We start from the raw sequence: 13,038 nt of genomic DNA, 5'->3' as shown, positions 1-13,038 counted from the left end.
AACCAACCTGATGAATTTCTAGCAGTTGGCTCAAACTAAACACAATTAGTCATGTTTACCAAACATTTTCTGTTTCTATGCCATATCTATACATGCATAGTCCTGCTTTATTATCAGCGGCTGGAAATGGCTCTTATTAACATTAAGACAATTTTTTAAAAAATAATAATGATGTTTCTTGCATTTGATGTAGCATTTCACGTTGCGAGGACATCTCAAAGCGTTTCACAAGAATTCATTGTAGAGTCCAGTGACTTGTGTGTTTTGTAGAAAACTTTAAAATAGTGCAGAATTGTAGAATATTCAGGCTTAATTTGGAAGCACATTCTCTTTAAGAACGAGAGAAAACTGGCTTCCAAATTGAGACAAAAGTTACGACTTTTCCAAAACTGTTTGGCACTTTAAATGTTTAACACAATGGTCTTTAGGCTAAGAACATGAGATATTTTCAGCCTTTGAAGATAACTTTCACATAGTCTTTAATTAGCACTCTGACAAGTTAAGGCATTTCAAATAGAATTGGATCAGTTGCTGATTCCAAGAGTAAAGGGCAGGAGTTTTGGAACATAAGTTGGAAAGTTATTGTAAAAATAGAAGGGATAATAATATTACATTATGTGGAGGAAAGGGCGGGGAAATGGGATTAGGGTAGATAGATCAAGTGATTTTGCTCCTGGCAGCATAGGCACAATAGGCCAAATGCTCATGTCCATTCAGTCAATGGGATAATAATAATCCATGGATTTGATATTGGGCCCTATCACATCTTTAAGACGTCTCAAAGCGCTTCACAGAATATACTGTAAAGAGAATTGACTGTATATTTGCGGACAAAATGCGGCAGCCAATTGCACACAGCAATGTCTCACAAACAGTCGTGGATTGAGTGACCAAATTATTACTATTATTTTTTTGGAGGAATTATTACCCCCAGAAAGCAATCTGCCAATTGATTAACAACCAGTTTCCTACTTACTGCGAGGTAAACAAGGACAACAACAACGTGCATTTATATCGCGCCCGTCACACAGAGTAGCGTCCCAGAGCACTTTGAGGCATATGGAGTAAGGAAACCTGACCAAGGTTTTGCCCAGCATGGGAATCGAACCCGGGTCCTCTCGCGTGCGAGATAAGTGCTCTAACCAATACGTTACAGGACAACATTTCTCCCTCACATCAGGGCTGATGTATAGTATTTGATCACTTCCCATCACAAAGTATTGCAGATTGACCCAAGCATTCATGTTAAATAAATTGCTAACTATCTGTGAAACTGCATCACAATAGTGAGCTTGGTGTATGTTAATCAACACATCTCAGTGAGGGGAGGCAGTGAGATATTTGCTTTGCTTTTGATGAACTGTTTTCTCTCAGGCGATGAATTACCTGTTGTGGGATTGCCAGCATTTTCTGTTTTCATTTCAGGCCTCCCAGTTTTGCTATTTATTCTTTACTCTTGGCCTCAGTGCCTCTAGGCTAAGGAACAGAATTATTGGCCGACTCTCTCCTTCCTCTTGATTGATATCCGGTGACCTCTGCTGGTAAGTGCACGCTTGTGGATGTTGGATGGGGCTCAACATCCAGCTCAGCTGAATTGTTTGCCAGCCCTTGTTGCCTAGGCTCAAACATGCAGCGTATTCTCTCTGGTGAGGTGGCGGAGGATCTCTAGCACATGTGGAACCATACTCCAGTGTATGTCACTGGCTTCGGGAGAGGAAAGGAGAAACAAAAGGAAAGAAATATGACAGAAGATACTGTCAGAAGATAATTGAGTACATTGTTTGGCTGCTGTAATAATAATAATCTTTTCATTTGATATAGCGCCTTTCAAAACAATGACAACCACAAAATGTATACTTATATAGCGTCCTTCATGTTGGCACTGGACAGCTCAAGGTTTGCGTCCGCGGGAAGAATGTCTAAAGAGCTTCAAAGGTGTATTGTAAAGTGTATTGACTGTATTGTGTAATTGTAGTTGGACAATTTGCACGCAGAAATGTCCATCAAACCACTATGAAGTGAACCACCATTGTTTTTATCTAGAAGATTGCTAGCCAAGACAAATACACAGATATCACCTCAAACAGTGAACTGATATTGCTTTGAGCAGCATTTCATCTGTCTTTATGGTGGTTATCCTCTAAGATTCAGTTCCCATCTCCCATCAGATTGAATTCAAGATACTCGTTCTCACCTTTAAATCCCTCCACAGGTCTCACTCCACCCGACCTACTGGCCCCACTGGTCAATTTGCCTAGCATACACCGGCCTGCTTCATGTCTCCCACCCTATCCATCAGCAGGTCACATTTGGCCATTCTGTCCCCACTCTTTGGAACTTCATCCTGGAGTTCCTATGAATCACAATCTCCCCACATTGAAAGCCAATCTCATCACTTATTCTTTGACCACACATTTGTTTCATTGTTCCCCTCCCCCTCCCCAGCTCAATGCCCATCCAGCAGTGTGAAGCGCTTTGTGAATTCCTTGCTACGTTCAAAGCCCTATATGGATGTAAATTATACTGCTCCCAGCTTCTGATTTCTCACAGCGATTTCTCCTGGTTAGTAGTCCTGGTTAATAATGGACAAAATCCGCAGTGTTTCTTAATGTGTTCTTTGTCTTAATTGAGGTTAGGAATAGATTAAGGAAAAACGGAAATTTCTTCCTGTTCCTCAATGAGCACCACTTTGGCATTTAAAGGCTCACATTTTTCCATGCATTTGTTCCCAGATCTTACTCAGCTCCCAGTCTGCGATTCTCCCAGATTCTTACTCTGCTCCCAGTCTGTGATTCCCCACAGGTCAAAATCTTGTGTTTTGGCAACTGGCAAGCAGCAAAACTATTAAAGTGCGTACGGTTAACATCTCAGAAATGTCACGATAATAAAGTAGTAAAGTGGTTTTGATTGTAGACAAACATGCACTCAACTTGTTAAACAATATCCTCAAAAAAGCTATGAATTGGATTATCATAGTTATTCTGTGGGATTATCTGAGGGATTGTTGGCCAGGACACAGTGAGAAACTCCCTACTCTTTTCGCATAGCGTCATTAACATCCACATAAACAGGCAGACGAGACCTAGGTTTAACATTCATCAGAAGGATGCCAAATCCAAATGGATGCATCCTCAGCATAATATTAATAAATAATCCTTGCATACTACAAATACACAGTCATGACACTTCAAAATTGAATTAATGTGGTGGGCTGGTGGAGTGTTGTAATGTTTCGAAGTGCTGTAATGCTTGCAACGCCAGCTCAGAGCGCTCTAACATCTCAGAGAGCTTGTAACGTCTCAGAGAGCTTGTAACATTTTGAAGTGCCTATAGTGGTTTAAAAACCAAATCTGCAGAAACACTGTTCCAGTGAAAGAACAGCAAACTTATGGAACAGACTCCCTGGGAGATAGAGGAAGCAGAAAATGTCATTTAAGGAAAAAATTTGATAGATTTCTGCTAGAAAATAATATCTCGGGATACAGTGTATAGTTTTGGACATATGTGAAGCGACTGCCAGGATGGTGGAAAGCAAACTAGATGGGCCTTGTACTTCTTGTAAAATTTTTATGTTCTTTTGTTGTTATCCCAACACACAGGACGTCCTCACTGAAACGATCCACTTCCTGTCCACGGATTCCAGTGTGTCAACTGCAATTATCGTTTAAGGAATCCATTAAGAAATAACACAAATTAGACCACACTGTACAAATAGCTCTCATTTTGGGTGATTGGTGAGATGATGATTAAAGACGCAACACAGTTAACATGGATTTTGAAGACTCCAGGTTCATTTTATGACTCACTCAATCTCAAATTATTTCTCCTTCCATCCCATTGTTAGTGAAAAATGGCAGTAAGGTCACAGAAGTGCTTTGCAATTCCAAACGATGAGGTTTGGACTGTTAATTCTCTCTCTTTGTCTGCTTGAAAATCTGACAAACGTTAGGACACACTGCAGAGATCCAGGTTGAGCAGATGAATGTAAACCGTTATACACTTGTTAATTTAGTTACATTTTGGAATAAATTTCACTGTTCACTAACTTTGTGGGAAGAGAAGAATGGAACTGTACAGAACAAGCAGTCTCTTGGCAGCAATGCCATGCAAAATAGTTTTTAGCGTACAAAACACGATAAATATATTAACCCTGAAACTGTTTGGAAGCAGTTCAGTAACTTTAAATACCATCAGCGGAAGCATATTATTGCAATATCTAATTTCAATAACCTAGATACTTGGCTTTTTATGAAGAGTTATACAAACGTACAGAAAACCTGCAAAAATTATCAGAGAGAATACAAAAAACAACTTTGGCTAAATGTATTTTGTGGGGATGATTCTCTCTTCAACTGGAATATTTGAAGATTACTTAGGGATAATCCACAGCTCACATAGTTACGATGCAACCATACTTGAATATGAATCTCAGGTGAATTTCACACAAATGTCGGAAAAGGAACACTGAAAGTAATCCACAAAGTCCAGTCTATGGCCTGGCTCTCATCTTAATAATATCATAATCATTTGATGTAACGCCTTATCACATCATTGAGACATCTCAAAGTGCTTCAAAGAATATACTGTAAGGTGAATTGACTGTATATTTTGTGGGCAAAACACGGCAGCCAATTGTGCACATCGGTGTCTCACAAACAGTTGTGGATTGAGTGAACTTCATTTTCTTTGAAGGGATTATTATCCTCAGAAAGCAATTTGCCAATTGACAATCCGTTGTGTTGTTAGGAAATATTGGCGTGCAAAATGCCGTGATATTTCAGAGGGAAATTCAAAGTGATAAATATCAGATAATCACATGCAAAGAGTTATTAGTGTAGAGAACATGATAAATACATCGACTCTGAAACAGTAAGGATGCAGTTCAGTAACTTTCAGTAACAGTTCAGACCAGCATGCCATATCACTCTATGTAACTTTAATAACTTTATGTAACCTTCCTCTTTGACTGCGACTCAGTCATCTTTCCCTCCCCTTTCCTTTTGGCTCTAACCGCGCCCCACCCCTCAGCTTGGATGCGAAGCCAAGACTGTCAAGCACCTTAGGACATCTTCCCGACATGAAAGGCACTATATAAATGTAAATTTGTAGTGTATTGTAAAAAACGCCAGAAGTATATTGCTGTGATATCTATTTTCAATAACATGTCACTTTCCTTCCTGTGAAGATTTACAGAAAATCTAATGCAAAAATGTATTATCGGAGATTGTGTTTTTTGTGGACTTTGTGATTTATTTTCAATAATTACTACATTGAATTTGTAATGAAACATCGCACTTTACACCCTGTTGCCTTCTTTGTCTGTTTCCCTCCCTCCCCAATTCGGTGGAAGTAAATCACAACTTTGCAGCTTGTCACATTTCAGGAGATTGACGATGTTTTTATCTAAGTAACCAATGCTATTACATGATAAACATGGATGTGCAGCAAACTCAGTAATCGATATTACAACACCTGACTGCTCCTTCCATCAGCGGAGCATTAAATAACATAACAAATGTAAGTGTAACACAGGGTGAGAGATGCAATATTTCACAATGGAATTGCTAGAAACAGAGTGGTAAAATTTTGCGGCTTTCCTTATTTAACGCTGCGTAAACTACCGTCACCGAATGGCAGCAAAACCTTTCAGATTAGTGTTTCTTTTCCAGGTTTCCTATTCGCACCTTATTACAATTTTTTTTTGAGGCAAGTGATTTTTATTTTGCAAATAATGGGCCATCAGACTTTAAATTCCACAAGGTCTTAGCCTGTAAGATTGTGCAGAAATGTAAAAAAAATGTAAATTCTGTGATGGAAAGCCTGGACACAGAGTTTTTCACTCAAGAGAGATGTTGGGACGTGGAATGCAAGAATGGTGGAAGCAGAGTCCATTGTGGATTTCATGAGGGAAGTAGACAGGCATATGAAAGATAGCGGCTCGAAAAGGTATGAGGATGGAGCAGGGCAGTGGCATTCAGTGGACAGTTTGCTGATGGAGACTGGATGGTCTGAATGGACTCCATCTGTGCTGTAAATTTCTGGGATTGCATGATTCTATTTGAAACTTTGCAAAATGAAAATCGCCTGTGAAAAGGAGTAACCCATGGAGAGGTGCATTCCCACCTTGATATTTTACTCCGGCATTAAACAAGGAACGCTGCAAATTTTACCCGATAGAAGTATAGAACATTTGTTCAACCCATCCTGTCTGTGCCACTGTGACCTGTTTCCCTAAGTACTTTTTCTCCATTAATGCCACTTTCCAGCTCTTTCCCAATATCTTACACACATGGAATCAGTTACAAAACGTTGTATTTTCCATTACAATAGAAAGTCTCATGAAAACCCCACCGATGTGTTGTTAGTGATCCAATCCAAGCAGTTCATGATCCTCCTATTTTGGCAATGAGAAATGGTTAAGTAAATGTTACTTTGTTAACACGGAACATAGGTACTCGCATGTAAATCTTCCTGAGACTTCTTTTAGGACTTTTCGAAGATAAAGCACCACTTTGAGTATTGTCCAGTCTAAATGCATTGGCATCAACTTGGTCGATCTGCACAGCTTCAATAGTTTGGTCCTTTTCTGAAGGGATCTCTTCCTACCATCGCTTGGTAGCACAGAGAAGGCTGGCATGTTCCAGGCGAACCTGGACTTCCCATTCTCCCTGGATTCCCGGGATCTCCGTTCTTCCCAGGCGGACCAGGCATTCCCGGATTACCCTCTTTACTATTACCAGGCAGCCCGCTGGGACCTTTGTGGGAAAGGAAAAAACAAAAACAATTCAGAAATAGAATCAGATAGTACAGATGCATTTAAGAGGAAGCTAAACATACCACTGTCTAGTGAAGTGGAAATTTGGAACTCTCTCCCCGAAAAGGCTGTAGATGCTGGATCAATTCAAATTTTTAAAACTGAGGTCGATAGAATTTTCTTAGGTAAGGATATCAAGAAATATAGACCAAAGGTGCGTAAATGGAGCTGAGGTACATATCAAGCATGACCTAATAAAATGGCAGAACAGGCTTAAGGCACTGTTGCCTACTCCTGTTTCTATGTTCTGACATGAGAGAGAAAGGAACAGAAAGGTAAGGAGTGGGTGAAGACTCCTGTGGAGTATAAACAATGAAATGGACTGGTTGGGCCGAATGGCCTGTTTTACGTGCTGCACGTTCTATTTGATTTCACGTTATACCTTTGGTTTTACACCAACATCTCGCAATTTTTGCACCCCATCATTTTGTTACATTTAACCATCAGGTGAAAATTGGTTTAATTCCTGTGTCCAAAAGCTGACCAGTTTGCTCAGTTTTCATCCATGCATCCATCCATTTCATCAAACACTGGTTACTAACGTTTGGCAAATGTCAGCACTTGCATTACTTCTGTAATATTACCATCCACATGGCAAATTTAAACATCTAAACACAATTTTAACTAAATTAATGCATAACTTTTTTTTCCCCTGGTACCTGCCACCAACCGAGTGAGGGCTCAAACCTGTGCTTGTCAAGATATCAAATGTCTAACTGGTAACTATCTTCCTTGGAGAATAGGTAAGTAGGGTCTTGTTGGAGCTGGGCAGGCTCCAAGCTTTCGTGCTTGACAATGGAGTGTCGAAATACAGTCAACCAACCGTTGAGGTCTCAGTAGTCTGCTTTCAGAGGCAAGTGGCTTTGCTGTACTCTAGGGCACTGCTGATGATGGAGCAAGCAGCCTGACTCATTGGAAATACCTGGAGGGACAGACCAGTCACCGGGAGCAGAGATACCTCCCACTCAGCTCCTGTTAATCCTGGAAGCCAAAGCCCTCATGGGTAACGCGGTCTTAGCAGGACAAGCAGTGAGAAGCTTGCCAGATGGTGCCCTCAATGGCAAACTATGCAGTTTTAGCTGCGTAATCTCCAACACACATTCTAGGGTCCCCAAGCCTTGTTTTTTTCCAACCTGCGCCTAATGCTCTCTTGGAATTAGGTAAGCAGGGAGTGCACATTCTAGTCCAGACATGGGGAAATCTTTATGTGTAGGTGACATGTAGGTGACATATATATATGTATAACTCTTATTGTGAATCAGACACTCTTAAGCATGGTGAAAGGCATGTGTCCAACACCTGGTTGACCAAAAGAAAACCATCTCACCCAAAATATGAGGGTTGGTAATTACGAATGGGAACAGTGGTTCGTGTTCACTGACATCCAACCTGGGTACTGAGGCTAATTAGTGTGGCCCCAGTTGGGATTAGCTATCTTTCCCAAGCCCAATCCTGTCCTCATTCAGTAAAGCAATTTTATGTCTTTAAAGTGCAAGCCTGTTATTATAGATGGGTTCTTATCCATTCACAAGTGCCGTACGTGCTGCTGAGAGTTAGGTCCAATGGTTCCAGCTGCAACACGTTTTATGTGGGAATATAGGAGTATTCACAGAAAGGGAACATTTCACTACGCTTGTGCCTTGTTGCAGGGGAAGTCTTGCAAAAAATTAGTTTATCTTGGCAACCACGCAATCACAGTATCGAATTTGTCAGAAATTCAAACATCTCTCTGTGCGTCCCATAAATAATATATTTATTCCAGCTCTTAACAGCTATAATCTTCGATAAGAATACTCATCCTTCTTGAGTTAAGGGTGCAACAGAAGTTGGCAAAGTATTAAATAAAGAAAGGCCACCACTCAAGACGAACTAAACCTCGTTAATGTAGCATTAAATCATGCAAGTTCAGGACCAAACACATTTCATGATGAAGTGTATGGCAGTTGGCCTGCGTTTCTGACACTTTGATGTTTCCTCTTAATGACTGAGAAAACAAATGAAACAGCTTTACAATTTAATATATTGATGTACCTTTCCACCAATGTTGGTCCTTTGACCAGTAAATCTATAGAATTTTACTGATCCATTTTACAAACTATTGCTCGGTAATGTGCACACCACTGATCTATTGATTTATATGCACACTCCTGATCCATGTACAAGCCAGTGTTCTGCTGAGTTCCTGAAAAGCTTATGTTAACAAAGTTATATTAATAACCCTAAACAAAAAAGGAAATAAATAGTGATATAATAGAAACTTATTCCCCAATTACTTACCCGGTTGTCCCGGTATGCCTTGCTGTCCAGGATAGCCCACACCCTTATCACCTTTCTCACCTGGCATCCCTGGAAAGGGTCGGGGGCGGGGAGAAAGGGAGGAACAAAAGGATTAAAGAAGACTGTTAAAACATTCAAATATATCTCTACTGTATTGATGTGGTGATATAGGCGAGTGAAGAATATACTATTTGTTGTGATAATTGTGACTGACGATATAAGCACATGATCGGAAATTCTGTTCCTGGCAATAACCCGCTGATATTTACCGGACAATCACTTTTTCTCTCTTCCCCCCCACAAACCCCTCCCCACCCCCACCCCACCATTGCTTTGTCAAAATAGTTGATCACAGGTCACCACTGAATCTGCCAACATGTGGATTTCAGTGTCAAATTGTAACATGAATTGTGTAAATGGAAAGCATCTCCCTAAGATAAATACCTACCTCCCCCCACACCATATCAGTCTGTTTACATAATAATCCTTGCATTTGATATTGACGTCTCAAAGCACTTCACACAATATACTAAATTGACTGTGTATTTTGTAGGTTAAATGTGGCAGCCAATTGGCACAGCGTCCTTCAAACAGTTGTGGATTGAATGACCCATTTTTTCGTAGGGGTTATTACCCTGGACAGTGATCCGCCAACTGACTTTCAACCAGGTTCCGGCTTACTGCTACGTTATCAGAGCCGTGCAGAATAAGGAAATTTGCCTAAGGTTTTCCCTTTATATCTACACTTATCAAAACCCCTCATAATTTTGAACACCTCTATTAAATCATCCCTTAACCTTCTCTGTTCTAAGGACAACAATCCCAGCTTCACACAGCAATGTCCCACAAACAGTCGTAGATTGAAAATGACCAATTTATTATTGTTTTTTTTGGTTTTGGAGGGATTGTTATTAGGTGTGTGGAGTAAGGAAACTTGCCCAAGGTTTCGCTCTGCCTGGAATTGAACTCAGGTCTCTCGCCTGCAAAGCGAGTGCTCTAACCACTGAGCTACAGGACTCCACGATATCCTTCCTAAAGTGTGGTGCCCAGAATTGGACACAATATTCTACCTGATGCCTAACCAGTAAGTTATAGCAGAATGCCCTTGCTTTTCTACTCTATGTCTCTATTTATAAAGCCAATGATCCCATATCCTTTTTTTAACAGCTCTATCAACCTGTCCTGCAACCTTCAAAGACCGGTGCATGTGAACCACCAGCTCTCTGCTCCTGAACCCCCTTTAAAACTGTACAATTTAGTGTATATTAGTGTATAAATGTTTTCCTATTAAACCAATCACAATGTTTGTTGTTACTCAAGCTTAATTGACTCGTATAGTTTCCACATGCATTTTATTTACAAAATGCCATAGTTAGAAAGGTTATAATAAGATCCCAATTTTAGCAAAAAGTGAAATTGAAATGTAACTAATTGGGAAACATGAGGCCAAAACCAAACTTTTAATAATATAATAAGCCTTTTTGATTTGGTGCCTTATCACCTCATTGAAACATCTCAAAGTGCACCACTGTAAAGTGAACTGCACACAGCAGTGTCCCACAAACAAGCGTGAATTGAGTGATGAAATTTTATTTTTATAAGGGATTATTACCCCCGGAAAACGATCCACCAATCGACTAACGAACTTCTTCCTACATGCCGCTCATCTTAGAGTATATGAGTTCCATTTCACAATGTGGGGTTTGCACACTACAACCTTCTGTCCAGGGGTGAGAGTGCTACCAACGAAGCCACGTTGGTAATAATAATAATAATAGGAACATCCACCTCAGCCTCACTTGCAGGCTACTGCAGCAGGAATTATAAATCCCGCTCCCAGTTCTGAATTTCTCCTTGTGCTGGAGGAGATATCGAATTGCTCAGAGCACTTCAAAACAGAGATAAATAGTTTTACAGATGGTTGAGTGCAAATTCCTGTCCCATTGGTCATCTCTGCCTCATTCCATCGAGTCTTCGATTTTATCTATGACTAATTCCTGTATTTGATATAGCACCCTTCATGTCAGTGGGACATCTCAAAATGCTTCACAAGTCACTACTGTGAAGTGTAATGACTATGGCAGCAAATTTGTGCACAGCAATGTCTCACAAACAACCATGAAACAAATGATCAATTTTATCTGCGGTATTGTTGACCATGGCACCGGGAGAAACTCCCTTCTCTTTTCGAGTAGTGCCAAGGCATCTTTAAAGTCAATCTGAGCAGGCAGAACAGGCTGATTTAATATATAAATACACTATGGTATGTTTTTGAGCAGCAGTTTTTTACTATCCTAAATGTTCCTTTTAAGCAAATAACTTTTTTTTATTACATTACTCACTTACGAGGAGTATTCGTTTGTCCGCTCACAGTGACACGTTGCTTTGCTTAGCTTACTGGATGATTTTAAATGTGATGGAAAACTATCCAAAATAGATTTAAAAATCTTTAAATCTGTTAAAGAAATAGCAGAAGCCGTGCAACATGTGGGATTTCAAGCAAAAATAAAACAGCGACTTCATGACCAGCAGCTAACAATAGGGATCAATTTCATAGGAACAGATATTGAGGACACATGCTCAAACTGCCTTCAATTTCAATTCACTTAAAGGAGAAACTAGAACGAAAGTATGGGTGTTATAGAAGGACGAGATCAAATTGGCCAAAAATTGGCTTCATCCAAAGCGATCTTCTAATCACTTCTTGACCTTTTTATGATCAGGTCTCCTGATTTGGAGAGGGTTATCCCACTGATTGATTTATAATAATAATAATAATAATCCTTGCATTTGATATAGTGCTTTTTCACATCTTGAAGATGTCTCAAAGCGATTCACACAATATATTGTAAAATGGATTGATAGTGTATTTTGTGGGTGTAACACTGCAGCCAATTGCGCACCAATAGTTGTGGATTGAGTGACCAATTAAATTTTTATTTTGAAGGGATTATTAGCCCCCGTAAAGCAATTTGCCAATTAACTAACAACTGGGTTCCTACTTACTGCTAGGTAAACAGAGGCGTGTGGAGGAGGGTAGAAGAGGAGAAGGGGGAGGAAGGGGAGAGATCGAGGGGAGGAGTGCATGGATTTACATAAGTAAGACAGAAGTAAGCACTTTGTCATCCCTCTCACTGTTGACCACAAATCTGCTGAGGTCAATATATAGGAGATCAACCGGTTTAACTTAACTCGTATTCTATGAATCAACCCTTTGGGGTTGATAAAACATACCCTTTTGCCCCATTACCGCTAACCTCAGGTGCCCAGCCGGCATTGTGAAGCACTTTGAGAAGTGCTTGCGACATGAAAGGCGCTGTATAAATATACATTTTACTGTAGTACACAATCCTAATTCGTAATGATTCAGATTTACCCATCGGTCCATTGGCACCCGGAAGACCCACTGAACCACTGTGACCCGGAAGTCCTTGTGCGCCCGGTAACCCCGAGAAGCCTTGGGGGCCTTGCCGGCCCGGGGAGCCCGGGGGGCCGGGGGGGCCAGGGGAACCCTTGCGTGCTTGACAGCGAGCACAATTTTGACTCCTTTCGTTCTGCAGGACTGATGTAATTTCGGCTGCCAAAAAACAAATGATATGGGGAAGAAATATTAAATCAAATATTAAATTGTGAATTGTCACTTAAGTATTGGCCACCACCAAATTTATACATACATACATAATAATATGCGTAATATTAACATGCACACATAATAATAATAATAAACTATATATGAAGGGAGTACTACTAACTGAGCCAGGCTGATACCTATTATTAATAATAATAATAATCTTTGGACTTGAATAATAATAAAAATCCTTGCATTCGATAGAGTGCCTTATCACGTTATTGAGACGTCTCAAAGTGTTTCACAGAATATACTGTAAAGGAATTGAATGTGTATTTTATGAGCGAAGCTACATACATAAATACATGACTGCATGACT

General features: G+C 40.1%; 1 long non-coding RNA gene across 1 annotated transcript; it reads right to left on the bottom strand.

Annotated features, from left to right (window-relative positions):
• Positions 1 to 4,739: 4,739 nt before the first annotated feature.
• Positions 4,740 to 12,513, bottom strand: LOC103179013. Its single transcript, XR_487933.2, has 3 exons — positions 12,468 to 12,513; positions 9,092 to 9,160; positions 4,740 to 6,755 (listed from the first exon to the last, which is right to left on the bottom strand). It is a non-coding gene; the product is annotated as an uncharacterized LOC103179013 (long non-coding RNA).
• Between the last annotated feature and the right edge of the window lie 525 nt (positions 12,514 to 13,038).

The sequence above is a fragment of the Callorhinchus milii genome, unplaced genomic scaffold, assembly GCF_018977255.1.
Source record: "Callorhinchus milii isolate IMCB2004 unplaced genomic scaffold, IMCB_Cmil_1.0 Scaffold3, whole genome shotgun sequence".
In the NCBI taxonomy this organism is placed as follows: Eukaryota; Metazoa; Chordata; class Chondrichthyes; order Chimaeriformes; family Callorhinchidae; genus Callorhinchus; species Callorhinchus milii.
Note: the sequence above shows the minus strand (reverse complement) of the source record. Positions and strands in the feature narration are given on the sequence as shown.